The 19385-nt window shown below is 42.3% G+C and overlaps 1 pseudogene; it reads right to left on the bottom strand.

Moving 5' to 3' along the window:
- Positions 1-279: 279 nt before the first annotated feature.
- LOC133420530 (interferon-induced very large GTPase 1-like) lies at positions 280-13533 on the bottom strand (annotated as a pseudogene).
- Positions 13534-19385: the final 5852 nt, after the last annotated feature.

Here is a 19385-nt window from a genome sequence, read left to right as displayed (position 1 = left end):
AGCTGAAAGTTACATTGTGCTGCTTTAATGACAAGAAATAGTTGCACAAAAAAGTAAATCAAATGACTTTTTATTGTTGTAAGCAAATGCAGATAAAAGAAAACCACATCCATCAGTTTTCTCATATCAGCATTTATGAAACTTTTTGATTTCCTATCCATATGTGTTACCAAACTTGAAGTTGTAAATAAAGAAACTTTAAGAACATTAAAAAGATACAGCAGAGTGGAAGGTTCACTTTCACCATCTAAGGAAGTGAGGTTGAATATATGATCAGTCTCAGCTGATGTTAAATGAGTTTTTTAGGCTTGCTTCTGCATGTTTTTTTTTTTATGTTCTTCCAAGTTTCAGGAATGTCAGCTTGCTTTGCATTATATGCTTCAGCAAACTTCTCGTTGTACTTGTTCATCACATATTTCCAGAAGTCTGATGCCTCAAGACTCCCATCAGGAGGGATGTGCCAGTCTGGGAAGATTTCCCTGTAAGACTTGTAAGGATGATATTCATTGTTAGTGGCGCTGCAGCGAAACCTGTTGTCACTGATCACAGCAGATGTGCAAATGTTAGTTACAAGTTTTTCTGAACTGTCCCACCTATATCTACCCAGACCTTGTGGTCGATGCAGGGAAGCAAAGTGATCTTCATGTTTGCCTCCTCCTGCTTCACAGGGAACTTGACAGAACGGACACTGTTTCCCACAACCAACCACTCTGTTGAAAAGCTCAGTCTGAGGATTCACACGGATATGTTCTAGTTTTATCTCAAAGGTTGTGCATTCAAACTTCTTCTTAAGAATTTGTTCCATCTTCTCCACAGACTCAGTTAACCAACCAGCAAACTGCTCCTGCTCAGCGTTGTTCAGGATCATGAAGGCACCAAGAGCATCCTGGGAAATGACCAGTTTATCACTGAGTTCTTTGCAGATGTGTTCAACAAATTTCTTCAGGTCAGCACTCTTCTCTGATTTGGCCTTTTTCATGGTGTCCTTTATATCTTTGATACTAGATTTGATATGTTCTTCCTCATACTCAGACGATTTAGACACATCTGAGAAGTGCTTCTTTATTTGTTCATATATCCATAATTTTACATAATCCTCATAATTGCAAATGCAGTGCATATATCTGTTGAAGTCTTCCTTTGACAGCAAATCCAGCAGAATTGAACCCTGGAAGGAGGTTCGTGTGCTGAACGCTTTACTTCTCATCATTTCTTCTGTGATATTCGGACCCAGAGAACGGTAGACAAAGTCTTCAACAGCTGGTTTCAGACATTGTTCTGTGAACTCTTCAGCCTTCTTCTGGCACTGGTCTCGTTTGTGGAAAACATATTTGAAACCTGCACAAAACTTTTCCTTGTTTTTATCCAGAAGGATCTTTGGGTCATTTGCTTGTATGAAGTCTTCTTGCATTGTCTGAAAGTTTCTGGCTGCATCTGCACAGATGTGCTGCTTCAGAGGAACTTCAAACTCAATGTCTGTGTCAACATCAGCCTTGTTCAGCATTTCATCAATTATGCAAAGGATCTCCTGGATGTAAGTATTGTGGTAGTTGGTTTTTCTTTTCGTTTTGTCTGTTACAGAGTCTTGGCAAGCAGCTATGATGTTGTCAGCCACTTTTTGTCTGGCTTTAATAAGATCTTGACGAGTAAACCAACATCTGACTGTGTGTGTTATGTCTTTTAATAATCTTTCAGGTTTGTATTTGAAAGCTGCCAAACCACACTCTTGGAGGCATTTTTTACTCAGCAGTTGCCAAGCATGACTCCCTTTCTTTTTAACATTTTCTCTCAGATAGTGGCTCACATCTGTGAAGACATCTGTGCGTTTTAGTTCAGAGAAAGACATCTTCCTCCGTGTTTCACTCCACATCTCATCAAACTCATTTTCTAACTCTCTGTCTGTCATTTGGACATTTTTCATTCGACAGTCAGCAATTAATTCGCTCACTGCTTTTTCTATTTCTTTTGTATGGTTCTCCTTTAATTTGTCAACTTCTTTCAGTCCCCGTCTGATATCAGCTGCTGCTGCGAGTTGTTTTCCGACAAAATTTTCCAATTCTCGACGAATGCTTTTTGCACTGTTTTTAAATTCCTCTTTGTATCCTTCAACCAGATAGACATGTCCATCTGTCTGCTTGAAATATTCCTCCAGATTGTCAAGGAGCTTCTTCTCCCATTTAGACAGTTCGGTGTCTGCTTCCCGTTCTAACTGAGAGAGGAATTCTTTCATATCAGATATTTGAGACTTTGCTGCAACTGTACCAAAGTTGGAAATCTTTGTTTCTGCGTTGGAAACCCAACTGTACATTGCTTTCTTGAACTCCCACTCCCATCTGTTGAATTCTGTGCAGAGCTTCATGTATGCGTCAGCTACAAGGCTGTTTCTGAAGCTGAAGATGAAGTTTTCATGCTTCACAGCATTCCACAGACTGGTCATCCACTCTTTAAACTCCAACACATCATTAGCAGATGATACAAACTCTCCCAGCTGTTGGATGATATTCTTCTTGAGCTCGTATAAAGTCTGGCTGTACCCCACATTGACTGGTGCCATTGGTGGGTTTCAATTCCAGAGTCCAGGAACGTAGCAGTTCCCAGTGTCTGGACTGTACTCCATCACATCAGTGAAGCTTTTGTTCTCCTCTCTCTTTTCCATTTTGGCTGCTGCTTGGGTCATCTCATTTAACTGTTCCAGGAGCAATTTCCTGTCTCGTAGGTTCTTCTCATGAGCAGAAACATCAGAAACGTTTTGATGAACAAACTGACATTTTGGTTTTTTGCCCACCTCCTTCATCCGGAGGAAAGCATGAACCACTATTTGCAGAATGTCCTTCATTTCAGTTGAATTCTCCATTGCGATATTGATAATGGTGATATCACTCAGCCCCACCACAAGCGTTGCAAGCTCATTGTCATGCTCATAGCTGTTGTCCAGCTGAGCAAGTTCTGGTGACTTTAAACCCTCGGTGTCAATGATCAACATGAAGTCACAGCCAAATTCTCTTTTGATGTCTTCATTGAGTCTGATGAGCAGCATGAAGGCACCGCGAGTACATCGACCACTGCTGACTGCAAACTGCACTCCAAACATGGTGTTCAGGAGAGTGGTTTCCCAGTGCTCTGAACTCCAAGAACTGTAACTACCCGTATTTTGTTCTTTGGAGACACCAAGTGATTCAGCTGAGTGAGAACGTCACTCACCCATCTCAGCGGTATGTTGGATGCATCTCCATCAACAAGTTCAAGAGGAAACCCATCAAGCAACAACTGTGCACAGAGTTTGGGCAGATGATGCAATTGTTGACGTGATGGGTGTGTTTCTGGAAGTGAGAGGGAAGCTTCATAGATCTGACCCATTTCACGGAAGAAATGTTCAGTCCCCAGAGAGCTGTTGGAAAGTTGCCTGTCAATTTCTTTCACCTCCTCTTTGTTTGCAGAATCTTTGCATTTTTCTTTGTACCTCTCCCTTAGTGTGGAGAGTTTTAAACAAGAGATGTTATCAAGGTTCATTTGCATCCATTTCAGGAAATAACATCTTTCTATTCCTGGTCTGGATATTGCAGTGATGAAGCATGTCATGCTGGGGACATATCATAAGAGTACTGCTTTTTCCGGAGTTCCTCCCTCTGCTGCTTAAGGTCACTTTTGTACATTTCTATGTTGTTAGATCCAACTTTTTTTAGGCGAAATTGCTCTTTTTCTAAGTGAGTCAGATCCTTCCATATTTGGCCTTGCAGGGGAAGTTGTTGTTCTTTATACTGAAGGAGGTCTTGAATTTCTTCAGTGATGGCATCTGCACTCTTCTTTCCAGCCTGACACTCTGGAGAGTCTTCATCAACCAGGATTCCCAGTTCATGAGCAATGCCAACCATATTTGCTATTGGCATCTTCATCAGTGGGTTCTCAACTACATCACTGACTACTTTCCTCAAATGTTTGATAAAGTCTGCAATGTTTTGCTGCTTTTTCTTTAAAATGCAGTCGCTTGCAGTCAAGTTTAAAGCAGTTGCAACTTTTTTCAGTGATTCTATTTTGAAGTTCTTGCTCTCACTGTTTCCCACCAAGAAGATCTGAGCCTTCTGGTTCTGGTTAGTAAGAATTTTGCACTCAGAGTCCAAATGGTCAAAGAACACAAAAACTGCTGCAGATGTCTGACACAGAAAGGAGTATTGTGTTTCAAATGAAGCAATGTCCCCATGAAGATTAGCAACAGCCACTGGTTGATTGAAAAGGTTGATGTCTGTGTTCCCACCAGGAAGGTACCAGGTGATTTCTGTCAGTCCGTCGGATATTCTCTTTGGACTGTCACCACCCTCCATGTTGTGGTGAACAAAGGTGTCGTGGTACTGCTGAGAATTGCTGAGAAGCTTGTTGAGGATCTCTGACTTTGACGAGGAGCAGTTACCCAGTCTCACAAAAGAGATCATTGGAACTTGAGAATCAACTATTCTTTCCTCAATGAAACCTTTGGATTGTGAAAGAGCTGGAGGCCTGTACTTCTTAATAATGTCTCTCATGGCCCACAACATGAGCGTACACTGTTCTGTATCACAGTTGGGAAGCAGCAGAGGCACAGCGAACTGACATATTGACATTTTTAGTGCCATTTCTTGTTGTACAAAAGCATCTGAACACAGAAAGAGAGCAGTGATTATGTCGAGAGGGTTTAGTGTGTCACCTGTGTTTGGACTGTCAAGTAGATCACTGAAATCTAACTCAGTCCCTGATGAATCATCATAGGTTGACTCATAAGCTGATGAACCCTTCATATTTCTAGCTGTTACATTAACCATCATCAGTTTCTTTAGAAAATACCATGGGAGATCTGATTTACTCTTGACAGGAACATCAGTGATGGTGTTCTCATCAATCTCCAGGATCTTGCTGAGTGTTATCTTCTCTCTGTAGTACGGCGTCAACCCCAGATCCTCCAACAGGCTCTCCAGGTCAGTCTCTGTGGAGATACAGAAAATATATATAAAAATAATTGCCTCATGCCCTTAAACTGCCACAGTTACAAGAGCTTAGTGTTTAAAATCAAGCAGCTTCCCCATAAATATTAAACACAACTGTTGATTATCTGAACCGTTGAAACAAGTTCAATAAAGTCCAACAAAGCCAGGAGAACTGTTTCTCAACAAACAAAATATGGGAACAGGGATGGTGACGACTGCATTGATTATCATCAACTGGGTTACTAGACAACTGGGTTAAAGACCCAGATTTCTGCTCCAGGTACCATGTGCACTCACAATGAATAAATAAATAAACAATTACAGCCAATAGTGTCTTCTTTGTGCTACATGTTTACGGTAGTTCACAAAGCTTTCAACTTTCAACTTTTTCTGACATAGTCAGTTAACAAAATACTTGATTGTTTTAACTCCCCTGCCTGGTTACTGGATCTGCTCCTGCAGACCCAGAAACTCTGAACAGGTTTAATGCAACTAATATTGATGAATCATTTTCTGTGCTGTACTCACCTGTATTATTGATTACCATCATTGTTAAATAGTTTTTTATTAAACTACCTACTATGGCTTAATAAACTCCCCACTGGAAGGGTTATCAGGAAAAGTACAGCGGATACAACTCGTGTCACTTTATGAAGTTTATTTTCCACACACACACATCCACACACTAGTTAGCCTGCCTGCTACAGCTACACTAGCCTACTGTGACTCTGAGTGTTAGTTAGGTTGTAAACCTGGAAATGAAACACAAATACAAAAACCGGAATCAACAACTGAAATTGTACACTTATTTATGTGATATTTATGCTTGTTTTACAATATTAGCAATGCTAATTTACAGCCACTCACCGACAAGGCGTACCAGTCTTGACGATAACTAGAATGAAACGAAACTAAAAGTTACATCTCTAATATACCTGTGCTTTCTTTCCTTACACATTCTGGATATCAGACGTTATAATAATTTTAACAAATCTTAAAGTAAAAAGACTGATAATTCAGTGATCATCCTCACGGTTTTGTTAAATATATAATATAAACTTATATAAAATAAAAAAAATTGTGCATATGAAATGAGGTAGTACTTATAACAGGGAATGCACATATGCCCCCCTTTCATCTGATTTGTCCATATATGATAGTTCCTATTTTCTGCTATAACTTTTCAATGGTTTGATATAAAGAGTCGTGGGTGGTGTCATTGGACTTGGTATTGAGTACTTGACCTTCATTGGCATGAATTAGCCCCGCCCCTTCTTCTGATTGGTCGATATGTGATACTTCCGATTTTCTGCAATAACTTTTGAATGGTTTGACATAAAGACTCATGGGTGGTGTCATAAGACATGGTTTTGAGTCCTTGACCATAATTGGGGCAAATTAGTCCCGCCCCTTCTTCTGATTGGTCGATATTTCATAGTTCAAAGTCGTGGGTGGTGTCATTTCTGATATGCGAGGGCCCGTTCATCGATGCTTGCAGCTTTAATTATTCTTTCTTTCTTTTCCTTCTGACAAAAGAAGGGCCTTTTTGCCCCCTTAAACGTTTGCATTAATGCAAAGGCAAAATGGCTCAACAGCGCCCCCCTAGAAAACTTTGTGCATCAAGCCCCACAATACGGTTTGACGTACATGCACGAAAACCGGTACACACCTCTATCATGTCGCAACTTAAAGAAAAGTCTCTTCGCGTCATGGCCGGAACCGAACAGGAAGTCGGCCATTTTCAATTAATCGTGTAATTTTTTATTTTTTTAAAATATTTTTTATCCCTGATTTTTTCCCATTTTTATCACCCAGTGCTCCTACCTAAGTGACAGTCCTGGGCATTTCCATCCTCTGCCAACCCCGGGAAGGCCCTACACTGAGCTCAGGTCTCCTCCTTAACCTGAGGAGTGAGCATCTTTTCACCAGAAAGGGTGGGGTTTCTCCGGCCGGACGTAGCACGTGGAAGGATCACGTTATTCCGGCCGGATCCTCCCCACCCCATCTGGCATCCCCGGCTGGCCAGAGAGGGCATGTATAGCCCAGGACTGTGTGCATGTTTTTGTGAGGGTAGCTCACATTGCTACCCAAGGGAACACGAGGAAAACATGCAAACTCCACACAGAAAGGTCCTTTCGCCAACCCCACCCAGGGTGTGGGCGCTGAAGTCATGGGGGAACTAACACGCACTTCAGCACCCACAGCGTCCCCGGCGGGAAAGAACCCAGGACCTTCCTGCTGTGAGACAGCTGCACTACCAGCTGCGCCACCGTACCCCTTTCATTGTGTAATTTTGGCGCAATTTATACCATTCCTTCGGCAGTTCCGATTTTCTGCCATAACTTTTATGGTTTTCCATAGAGAGTCATGGGTGGTGTCATCAGACTCGATTTTGACTCCTTCACATTAATTGGTGCAAATTAGCCCCGCCCCTTCTTCTGATTGGTCGATATGTTATAGTTCCGATTTTCTGCAATAACTTTTGAATGGTTTGATATAGAGCATAGGCGCCGGAACCGTGGGTGCTTCGGGGCCCGAGGTCGGCGGCGCGCAACAGTGCGCACGCCGGCGAGTTTGCGCGGCGACAAAGGGCGCAAGTGGACACAAGACGGCACAAAGCGGCTTTCACCTAGAACTTGGTTTGCGCCGGGGTGGGCGCAGAGTCGGCGCAGACTCGGCGCAGAGCAGGGTACGTCTGCGCACATCGCATACACATTTGTTGCAAGTTGCTTGGCGACCGAAAAAAAGTTTTTCTGGTCTGGCGCCGTTTTCCCACTCATTTGGACGTACAGTAGCTACAGCTCGGTTTGCAAGATGCATGTGTCCCTGCTTCAAAGAAAAGCCCTGGCTTTAGTTCTTCATCTGAGGAGGAGGAGGAGGAGACGAGCAGCAGCAGCAAGGAGGGTCCATGAAATCCTCATGAGAAGACAGGATTTGCGGGAATACAGGCTTGTTCGGGAGCTACAGCTCCATGATGACCAGGTCTACTTCAGGCTGAATCGTATTTGATTAAAAAACCTGAACTATGTTGGTCATGTCAGTCTTTTCATAACCATATATTGATTTATTGATGCTATATTTTATTTTAAATTAACATTTTATTGTTAAAGGAGCATGAGGCTCCTTTTAAGAAATGAGACTCTCTAGCACCACCCTTCACCACCTCATTCTTTTGGGTTTGGAACGCTTCATCTGACATTATTACTAGAAAACTTAAAACGTATACAAATTTTTTTCATAAATCCTGCCTCAATCCTGCCTCAAGCTCCTTTAAAAGAGCAAAAGAATATCACATTTCTACCACTTTTAAACACACAGTATGTCCAAATTCTGGGAAATTCTCTCCACTTTTGTCCCTTTTTATTGATGTCCCGATAGGCCTGCAGTCTCATCCCACAGCTCCTCACACAGACTCACAGCCAAGATCATTCTTTCTTCCATCTTGATCGTCTCTGATCTACAAGCTGCAAGTTTTTTTTCTCCTTCCAGCACCTTCTCTCCTATTGGACAACGCTGAGATGCCGTCACAGGGCACACGGTGAAATAAAAAAAAATTCAATTCTACTGTTGTAGATCAGATACGATCAAGATGGAAGAAAGAATGATCTTGGTTATGAACTATAGAACTATAGCCTCCTTTTTCTCAGATGAACATCCAAATTTGTTTAGATATTGATTATTATTTGTGTGTGTGTGTGTGTGTGTGTGTGTGTGTGTGTGTGTGTGTGTGTGTGTGTGTGTGTGTGTGTGTGTGTGTGTGTGTGTGTGTGTGTGTGTGTGTGTGTGCGGCGTTCATGTCCGTTACCGCTGTTGAATCTACTTTGCTGAATTGCTGAATCTCGTGCGAAACGACACTACATGACATCCAGCACCCACCAGCAAAAATGCAAGTCATACAAGCGCTTCCACTGCAGCCTGAACGTGCACAAGAGTATGAGGGCCCTTTCATTGCTGCTTGTAGCTTTAATTATTATTATACCAGCATCCATAGCACGATAGAAATACCTCCATAATCTCCGTAATAACTGACAAACTAAACACCATATTCACTGATTGAAGATTATTATGGCTGCGTCCGAAATTGCATACTTCCACCTTAATGAGTATCAAAAACAGTATGTGAGATTTTTTAGTGCATCCGAAACATTAGTACATACACAATAGTATGCGCTATCCATACTTATTCCGGAGAAATTTATTGTTTGGATTGATGGACACTGGCTAAGCAGAAACTTCCCACAATGCAATGTAGCGGTGTTTGGTTGCGAAGTGCTGTGCACATACGTATATGTCATAAGTATAATTTTTATATATTATTATAATTATTACGTATAATAATATTATTATATAATATTAATATTGTAATATTCGTATATCATATTAATATATAATGTCATCTTGTTTCGGTCAGGATAAATGGCAAAGAGTGGAGCGGTGCGCTGCTACTGCTGCTTTGACAGGAGTTGTTACCATGGTAACAATTCCCCCTCCCAAAGGCAGAAAGAGCCATGTGCGATCTGAGGCCACGTTTACACATAGCCCGGTATTTACACAAAACGATATTTCTACGTTTCAAAAAATCTCTTCATTTACACGAACCTGCATAGATATGCTGTTAAGGTGTTATGAGCAGCCAAACCTACAGGGGGCAGTGTAACAAGAAGATAAAGTCATGCTAGCCAATAAGAATCCTGGAAAAAACATCAACAAATGACACGTGTGACTTCCAGTTACTTCCAAGATGGAACAAGAGTCTTTCATTTGGAGTGACAGAGAAGTGAAGTTACTTTTAAGTGTGATTGTTGACAGGGTTATGCAGCAGGCGGCTTGGCGTGGTAAACCAGAATAAAGATATACACCGGAAAAACGGGAATAACAGAGCTTCATTCAGTATTTCGTTTCACTCGATCCAACAACTGCAATCAGCTGTGGATGCGCAGCCATTTATTGACACACCCACAAATCACAGCACCTGTCTGGTCAATCAGATCAAACAATTAACAAGTGACACACAGCTTGAGTTCAAACAAACACAAATAATTGAGAGCACTCTGTCTCAACACCCCCACTTGCTCTCACATTGTTCCAAAAGAAAACTTAATTAACTCCAAACATAAATTCATCAAACTGTTTCAACTTAAATTTTGTTGCAGGTTTGGTAAATAGGTCTGCAACCATTTCATTGGTCTGACAATACGTCAAGATCATTTTGCCATTGTTTACAGTGGATCGAATGAAGTGGTACTTGATATCCACATGTTTACACCTCTGTCTGCTGACAGAATTTTTAGCTAAACAAACAGTGCCTTGGTTGTCCTCGTATACCTTAGGTATTGCATAAGGATGCTTATCAATCCCCTCTAGGAAATGAGTAAGGTATAGGCATTCTTGGATAGTAGAAGCGAGTGCTATATACTCTGACTCACAAGTGGACAGTGCTACCGTTGGCTGCTTTTTGGTTTTCCATGACACTAAAGCGCCATCTTTGGTTAAGCTTACACAGTAACCAGATGTACTTCGTCTATCAGAGGTATCAGCAGCCCAATCTGCATCACTGTACGCTTGTATCCCTAGGTTCTCATCACTTCTCCTGTAACATAGTACTTTGTCACTTGTACCTTTTAGATACCTTAGAACATGTTTAACCGTACTCCATTGCTGTTCTGTCGGTTTAGAGAAATATTGTGACAGTTTGCTTATTATAAAGCTCAAATCAGGTCTGGTACAGACAGTCAGATAGATGAGGCTTCCTACCGCCTCTCTGTATCTTGTGACATCACTCATGAGTACTGCATCATCCGTGTAGTTAAGTTTTTGCTCACACGGTGTAGATCTAGGTTTACAATTTTCCATGTAAAACCTCTCAAGGATTTTTCCCACATACTTTGTCTGAGACATTGTTACACAGTCTTCACTCTGGTTAAAATCAATACCAAGAAAATGTCCAAGTTTTCCCAGATCCTTCATTTTGAACCTTGCTGTAAGCATGTCTTTTACAATATTCAATGAATTTTCATCACTTGCTGCAATGAGTAAGTCGTCAATCCAAATAACCATGATCACCTTGTTGTGTTCTGTCTCCCTTGTGTAAACACAGTGGTCAGCTTGGTTCTGTACAAACTGGTTTTTGGTTAGATAGTCATGTAAAACTCTGTTCCAATTCCTGCCTGATTGTTTTAGCCCATACAGTGACCTTTCTAGTTTACACACCAGCTTTTCATTGGTTTGAGATTGCACCTCATACCCCTCTGGTTGTTCTATGTAAATCTCCTTGTCTATCGGTGCATTTAAGTAGGCTGTTTTTACATCCATTTGGTGCAGAACCAAATTTTCATGTGCTGCTTTCTGCATTAGCACTCTGATGCTAGTCAAGTTAGCTGTGGGGGAAAAAGTCTCCACATAATCTACACCCATCTTTTGACTGTAGCCTTTTGCAACATAGCGGGCCTTGTATTTCTCAGAACCATCAGGATTGTTTTTAATAGCATACACCCATCTACCCCCCACTACTTTCTTGCCCTCAGGTAGGCTAGTTAGGGTAAATGTGTTGTTCTCTCTAAGTGAATGAATCTCCTCATCCATCGCTCTGACCCACTCTGTTGACTTATCTGATGTTACAGCTTCTGTGAATGAAACTGGTATGTCACACATGACTCGATAACAGTAGTCTATGTTACTCTGAACATGATCCATCTCCTCAGACGTTCTACAATCTGTGTACCTGTCTGGCATCCTCCTTTCTCTAGAAGGGTAACGACTAACTTCACCCACTTCAGGCTCACACTTGACCTCTACTGGAACCGACTGGTGGCAACTTGCTTCAGACTTCACTTCATGTTCTAGTGGGACATGGTGCTCTGGACTCCTGGATTTGTACTGTACAAAGTCATCTATAGGCATTAAATTCACTTGAGTCTGTTGCTCTACACCCATCTTGGCTACAAACTTTACCACCCTGTGCTTCTGCACCCTCTTAGTCTCAGGGAAGTAAATGATGTATGCGGGACTGTTCTTGTCATACCCGATGAAAACACCCTTCTCACATCTTGGGTCTAGTTTTCTTTTCTCTCGAACATAAACAAAACACTCTGACCCAAATTTCTGCATCCTAGATAAATTAGGCCTCTTGCCTGTCAATGCTTCTATTGGTGTCTGTTTTGTACGTTTGTTGAAACATCTGTTTCTAACCACAGCGGCAGTCTGAACTGCATAAGTCCACAGTTGTTTTGGCAGGTTGCTTTCAATAATCATACATCGTGCCATATCAAAAAGTGTGCGCCAGTTGCGCTCAGCAGTGCCATTCTGGTGGGGAGAGTAAGGTGCTGATGTTTCATGTCTAATCCCCTGTTTAATGAGTAGAGCCTGGTAACCTTTACCTGTGAATTCAGTACCATTGTCCGATCTGAAACATTTAACTTTACCATATGGCGCTATGTCAGCCAGAAACTTCTCCGTTGCATGTGATGTGTCACTTTTGTTTTTCAAAAAATACACAAAAACTGTACTAGAAAAATCATCAGTAAATGAGAGGGCATATTTGTGCCCATCTCTCGACTCTGGGTGGATTGGCCCTGCCAAATCCGTGTGTACCAGTTCTAAAGGTGTTCTAGCTCTTGCGTCAGGATTTCTGTTTCTCGTTTGATAAAGTTTTCCCAGGGTGCACACTTCACAATGTGGAGGTTTGTTTATTGAACCTTTAATTTTCATCCCGTTAACCACACTCTGCAGTTTCTGAATGTCATCATAGTTGCAATGTCCAAGGACCTCATGCCAAGTCTGCATATCAAAACACCCCATGCACTGATCATCACATTCATCATTATCATTCACTGTGTGCAAGTAATACAATCTGTCATGCACATGAATGCGGAATTTCGTACCGTCTCTGTGAATTAAATTGTCCTTCTCCTTTTTGAAAATCACTGTGGCCCCGTTGGCAGTAGCTGCCTTCACAGAAAAAAATGTCTTGTGGATAGGATGGGATGTACAGGGCTTGTTTCAGTATAGTGTTTATTTGTCTGCCTCCGCTGTCAGTCAAACATACCTCTGCGTCACCGCGGCGCTCTGCAACCCCTTTGCATCTCGTACCGTGTGCCAGCTCTATGCAGTGAGTCTCAGCCTGGAACCCATCATCAAACCGCTTGAACTTTGTGTGGTCTGTGATGATATGCGAGGTAGCTCCGCAGTCGACCATCAGGCCCCTCACGTTGACACTGGCTGTCCCCTCACTCACTCGGAAGGCGTACTCTTGGTCCTCACCCGCTGTCTCCCCGTAGACTTTACGTGCGTCATCTCGCTCGCTGCGCTGGCGCTGTTTCTTTCTGCAGGTGGTGTCCCGGTGCGTGGCGCTCCTGCAGTGACTGCACCACAGTTTACGCCGGCAGTCTCTGGCGAGGTGTCCTCTCAGGCCGCATCTGAAGCACGTCAGGTCTGCTGCTGCCCGGTCACCTGCACTGTCGGGTCTCCCTCTTTGCTGCTGCATGCGCACCTTCATCACATTGTCAGCTGTTGCTGCAGCCCGCATCTTGTCTGTGTCCTCGTAGCTGCGCAACTTTGTTTTAAATTCAGCAAAAGTCATTGCCGCTTCATACTGCGTGATATGGACAGAAAAAGGCTTGAATGACTCTGGCAAGCCTTTTAAAACCATAGCCACCAATAGTCCATCACTTAATATTTCTCCGGCATTTCTCAGAGCAGTGATTGCAGTTTCAGCGCGGATCACATATTCAGTGACACTTTCACTGTCTGATTTCTGAAGGGACGTCAGTTCTGTATAGAGATTGATGATACGTGGCTTGCCGCTACCTTGATAGTAGTCTCTCAAAATCTTTAGCGCTACTCGCCCATCATCAGCCGCCTCTCTCATTATCAACGATAGGCTCTTGTCATCCAGAAATTGGATAAGTTCTGCATATGCCTCGGCATTCTTGGCTGCATCATCAACCAGCTCAGCTTCGTCGTCTGTCTCAGGATCATTTAAGATAACATCTTTCAGGCCTTGCAGACGAAGGTGGCCCAAGAATTTTGTCTCCCAAATCTCATAGTTCTTTTCATCTCCATTGAACTGAAGCCGGGACCAGCGGCTTGCGTCTGTAATCCTTTTACTCATGGTGTCAGCGTCGTCATCACACTCTCTGTGGGTTATTCTGGATTTTCTCTGGGCCCATAACCTGTTGACAGGGTTATGCAGCAGGCGGCTTGGCGTGGTAAAACAGAATAAAGATATACACCGGAAAAACGGGAATAACAGAGCTTCATTCAGTATTTCGTTTCACTCGATCCAACAACTGCAATCAGCTGTGGATGCGCAGCCATTTATTGACACACCCACAAATCACAGCACCTGTCTGGTCAATCAGATCAAACAATTAACAAGTGACACACAGCTTGAGTTCAAACAAACACAAATAATTGAGAGCACTCTGTCTCAACAGTGACTTTATAATATAAAACAGGTAAAATACAAGAAAATATTGACGGTGGCCAAACAAATGGTAAACACAGGTGGCACACATGACGCTGGTTACGTTTCTGTTGCATAATGTGACGTTCTGAAGCCTAAAGGGCAGCCAAGAGTCCCAAGAGTCCCTGCTGCCTGGACCCATTTCGAGGAGTTAAAAGTTTTCTTTTTAAATGATTATTATCATTTAAAAAGTGCTGTGCCACTACCATCTTAACGCTGTGGACTCCATCTGGAGTCCTCGCGAGTAAGTTTCAATCCTACAGCCTGAAGCTAAACTTATCAGCAGCTAGCTGCTAGCCAAACATAACATAAACAACATACGTTTTCTGCCGGAGCTCTTTCTTTGTTTCCCCAGCTAATCCCACGTCGGGCAGTATGGGGCCGAAAAAGTCCGAGGAAATGGAGGAGATCAAGAGAGCGCTTGAATTTCTAACAGAAGAAGTCTCTGCTGTTAGGCTACAGCAAAAAAGTATTCTAGATCTGGTAGAGGAAGTTAAGACGCTCCGCATCCAAAATGCGGAAAAAGATAAGCGGCTTGCATATCTGGAGAACCGGGTCGCGGATCTCGAGCAGTACACCAGGGTAAATGATGTTATCATTACTGGGCTCCAGGTTAAGCCCCGCTCCTATGTGCGCGCGGTGACCGCTGACAGAGGCGAGATGCCCGCAGAGCTGGTACTCTCAACGGAACAACAGGTGGTTGCTTTTTTGCAATCCAAGGGGATCGAGCTAGATGACAATAACATTGAGGCTTGCCACCCAATTCAATTCAATTCAATTCAATTTTATTTATATAGCGTCTAATACAACAGAGTTGTCTCTAGACGCTTTACAGAGACCCATACCCAGAACATGACCCCCGAGCAGTTATACCATAAACAATGGCAGGTAAAAACTCCCCTAGTGGGAGAAAAACCTTAAGCCAAACAGTGGCAAGGAAAAACTCCCCTTTAGGAGGGAAGAAACCTTGAGCAGGACCAGGCTCATAAGGGGGGACCCTCCTGCCGAGGGCCAGACTGGTGGGTCAGGGACGGCAACAGCACAGCAGGCAGGTGGAAGCAGCAACGGGATGACCAGGGGTGGGGACCGCAGGCCAGCACGCAGCTCCCGAAGCTCCGGCCCAATCAGCAAGTCCCAGGTTGGGGTGCAGGGTCAGGGAAAGACTTGTGCTCCGTAATGCAAGCTACAAGCCACCCACGACCACCTGCAGGACAAAAGAGAGAAAAGGGAGGAGAAGGGGGGGCCAGCAACGGGATGCCCAGGGGTGGGGACCGCAGGCCAGCACGCAGCTCCCGAAGCTCCGGCCCAATCAGCAAGTCCCAGGTTGGGGTGCAGGGTCGGGGAAAGACTTGTGCTCCGTAATGCAAGCTACAAGCCACCCACAACCACCTGCAGGACAAAAGAGAGAAAAGGGAGGAGAAGGGGGGGCCAGCAACGGGATGACCAGGGGTGGGGACCGCAGGCCAGCATGCAGCTCCCGAAGCTCCGGCCCAATCAGCAAGTCCCAGTTTGGGGTGCAGAGTCAGGGAAAGACTTGTGCTCCGTAATGCAAGCTACAAGCCACCCACGACCACCTGCAGGTTCCGGTGTCCGGCAAAGGATGCTGCAACATGGACAAAAGAGAGAAAAGGGAGGAGAAGGGGGGGCCAGCACAAGAAACTACAGGAGCGACTCTGACACACTAAAGTTTACACTACCTAGAGATTTACCAACACCAGCTAGAGGTTTACTAAACACTAACTATAGGCTTTACTAAACAGAAATGTTTTAAGTTTAGTTTTAAAGGTGGAGGTGGTGTCAGCCTCCTTAACCCAGATTGGAAGTTGGTTCCATAGTAGTGGTGCCTGATAGCAGAACGCCCGCCCTCCAAATCTACATTTAGATACTCTAGGAACTACGAGTAAACCTGCACTCTGAGAACGGAGAGCTCTGACAGGAACATAAGGCACTATCAGGTCTTGCAAATAATGCGGAGCTAAGCCGTTTTGGGCTTTATACGCAAGTAATAGAATTTTAAACTGGATTCTGAATTTTACGGGTAACCAATGGAGCGACGCTAACACTGGAGAGACGTGGTCTCTCCTGCTAATTCCTGTCAGTACTCGTGCTGCTGCATTTTGGATCAGCTGGAGCCTATTCAGCAAATTACTTGGACATCCTGCTAACAACACATTACAGTAATCTAGTCTAGAAGATACAAACGCATGAACTAGTTTTTCTGCATCACTCTGCGAGAGGATTTTCCTAATCTTTGCAATATTACGGAGATGGAAAAAGGCTATTTTACAAACCTGATTGACATATGGTTTAAACGACAAATCCTGATCGAAAATAACACCAAGGTTTCTCACAGTTGCACTGGAAGCCATCGCAACACCATCTAATCCCTTCCTAAGATGCTCTGGACCAAGAATGATAACCTCTGTTTTATCTGAATTTAGAAGCAGGAAATTTCTGGACATCCAGTCCTTGATGTCCCTAAGACATGCCTGAAGTTTCACCCACTGCCCAGGAGAAACGCCAGTGACGGACAAACCATTATCATGAGGTTTGTTAATAGAAAACATAAAAACGCACTACTGAAAGAAGGAAGGAAGCTGAAGGGAACCGATGTTTACATAAACGAGCACCTGACAAAGCACAACGCGGACATCGCCAAAAAAGCAAGATAGCCTACCTAAAGAAACAAGAAAATTCAGCACACCTGGACTGCCAACTGCAAGGTATTCATTAAACTTAACGGATCACCAGAGGAGGCCAAAGTTCTGCTGGTAAGAAGTATGGAGGAGTTGGACAAATTCCAATAAGGTAACAAACACTTACACATAATGACAAACTCCAAAGGAGATTACCCATCTACTTTTGCAGATAATAGCAGTATTTCTCAGAGGATTTGTGATCATGACAGTCTAGAGCTACAAACATTTCAATACACAGATCACAGTCTACAGGACATGGAACATGATATAGACCCGGACAATAACTTCTTCAACTACATCAACAATAACTGCTGCTACTACACTGATGAACAGTATAACCAAATCAATAAGGATGGCAAATTTTCAATCATACACATTAACAGCAGAAGTCTATATGCAAACTTTGCAAACATTAAGGATTACTTGTGCCAAATGACACAATCATTTGATATCATCCCAGTATCGGAAACATGGATAAATGAGGAAAAAGGGGCAGACTTTGAGTTGGACGGATATGAGTTCATACACTTGGATCGGCAAAATAAGGGTGGTGGAGGAGTGGCATTCTTTGTGGACAAAAACTTGAACTTTAGGGTGGTTGAAAACAAGTCACTTGTTATCAATACTATGCTTGAATGTATATCATTAGAAATTTACAATGGGAAGAATAAGAATATAATTATCAGCTGTGTCTACAGGACACCGGGTTCTAATATTGAACTCTTCAAAGACTGGATGGAAGAAATGTTTTCCAAAATAACTCACAAAACAATTTTTATATGTGGGGACTTCAATATTGATCTGCTGAATCCAAACACACACAAAATAACAGATGAATTCATCAATACAATATACAGTATGAACTTGTACCCAAAAATCACCAGACCCAGCAGAATAACTTCCCACGGCGCCACTCTAATCGACAATATCTTCACAAATGACATCTTCAATAACACAATAAGCGGACTATTAATCAGCGACATCAGCGACCATCTGCCAGTATTTACAGTCCATGACAACAACTACAAGTCCAAACATCCTGACAAAAGACCTGAATATAGAAGAGTGAGAACAAAAGATTCAATAAATGCATTTAAAAATGACTTAATGGCACATAACTGGGATGTAATATACAATAATGATAACATAAATGGTGCTTATGATGAATTCATGAGAGTATTCAAAATATTATATAATAAAAACTGTCCTATAAAATTGTTTAACGTCAAAACAAAACAAAATCACCCTTGGATCACAAAGGGATTAAAAAATGCTTGTAAAAAGAAAAATACACTTTATAGAGAATTTAATTTTTTATTTAATTTATTAAGCAGAGAACCAAAGAGGCAGAAAATAAATATAAAAACAAGCTAACAACTATTATAAGAACATCCAAGAAAGAATACTATCATAAAATATTAGATGATAATAAAGACAACGTTAAAGGTATGTGGAAAATTCTAAATAGCATTATAAAAAATGGTTCAAGACATGAGGGTTATCCGAGATATTTTATGATAGACAATACCGAGAAATACGTCATGAATGAGGTGGTTAATTGTTTTAATAAATTCTTTGTTAATGTTGGGTCTGATGTGGCTAAAGGTATCCCTGATTCAGGAACATCAGAGGAACTATGTGGTGGTCTCATAGAAAGAAATCTTAACTCCATGTTCCTTACAGCAGTAGAGGAGAGAGAGATTATTGAAACTGTCTTAAAACTCAAAAACAAAAAATCAACCGACTGTGACGATATTGATATGACTATTGTAAAGAATGTAATTGAAGGAATTTCGAAACATCTGTAATTTATCATTTCAAACCGGTACATTTCCAAATAAAATGAAAATAGCCAAGGTCATTCCATTGCATAAGACTGGGAACAAACACCTCTTTACAAACTACAGACCTGTCTCATTACTCCCACAATTCTCCAAAATATTAGAAAAACTGTTCAATAACCGGCTAGATAAATTCTTGGACAAACACAAATTACTCAATGAAAGTCAATACGGATTTAGATCAAACAGATCAACATCACTGGCATTAACAGAGTCAATAGAGGAAATCACTAATTCATTGGACCAAAAACTGTACACAATTGGAATATTCATAGATATAAAAAAAGCTTTTGACACAATAAACCACAACATTTTACTCATGAAATTAGAGAGGTATGGTATCAGGGGAAGGGTATTGGACTGGATGAGGAGTTATCTGACTGACAGGAAACAGTTTGTCAAGCTGGGTGATTTGTTCTCAACATGT

This window comes from Cololabis saira, chromosome 20 (genome assembly GCF_033807715.1).
Source record: "Cololabis saira isolate AMF1-May2022 chromosome 20, fColSai1.1, whole genome shotgun sequence".
NCBI lineage: Eukaryota > Metazoa > Chordata > Actinopteri > Beloniformes > Belonidae > Cololabis > Cololabis saira.
The sequence above is the reverse complement of the archived record's forward strand: the minus strand, read 5'-3'. Positions and strand labels throughout refer to the sequence as shown.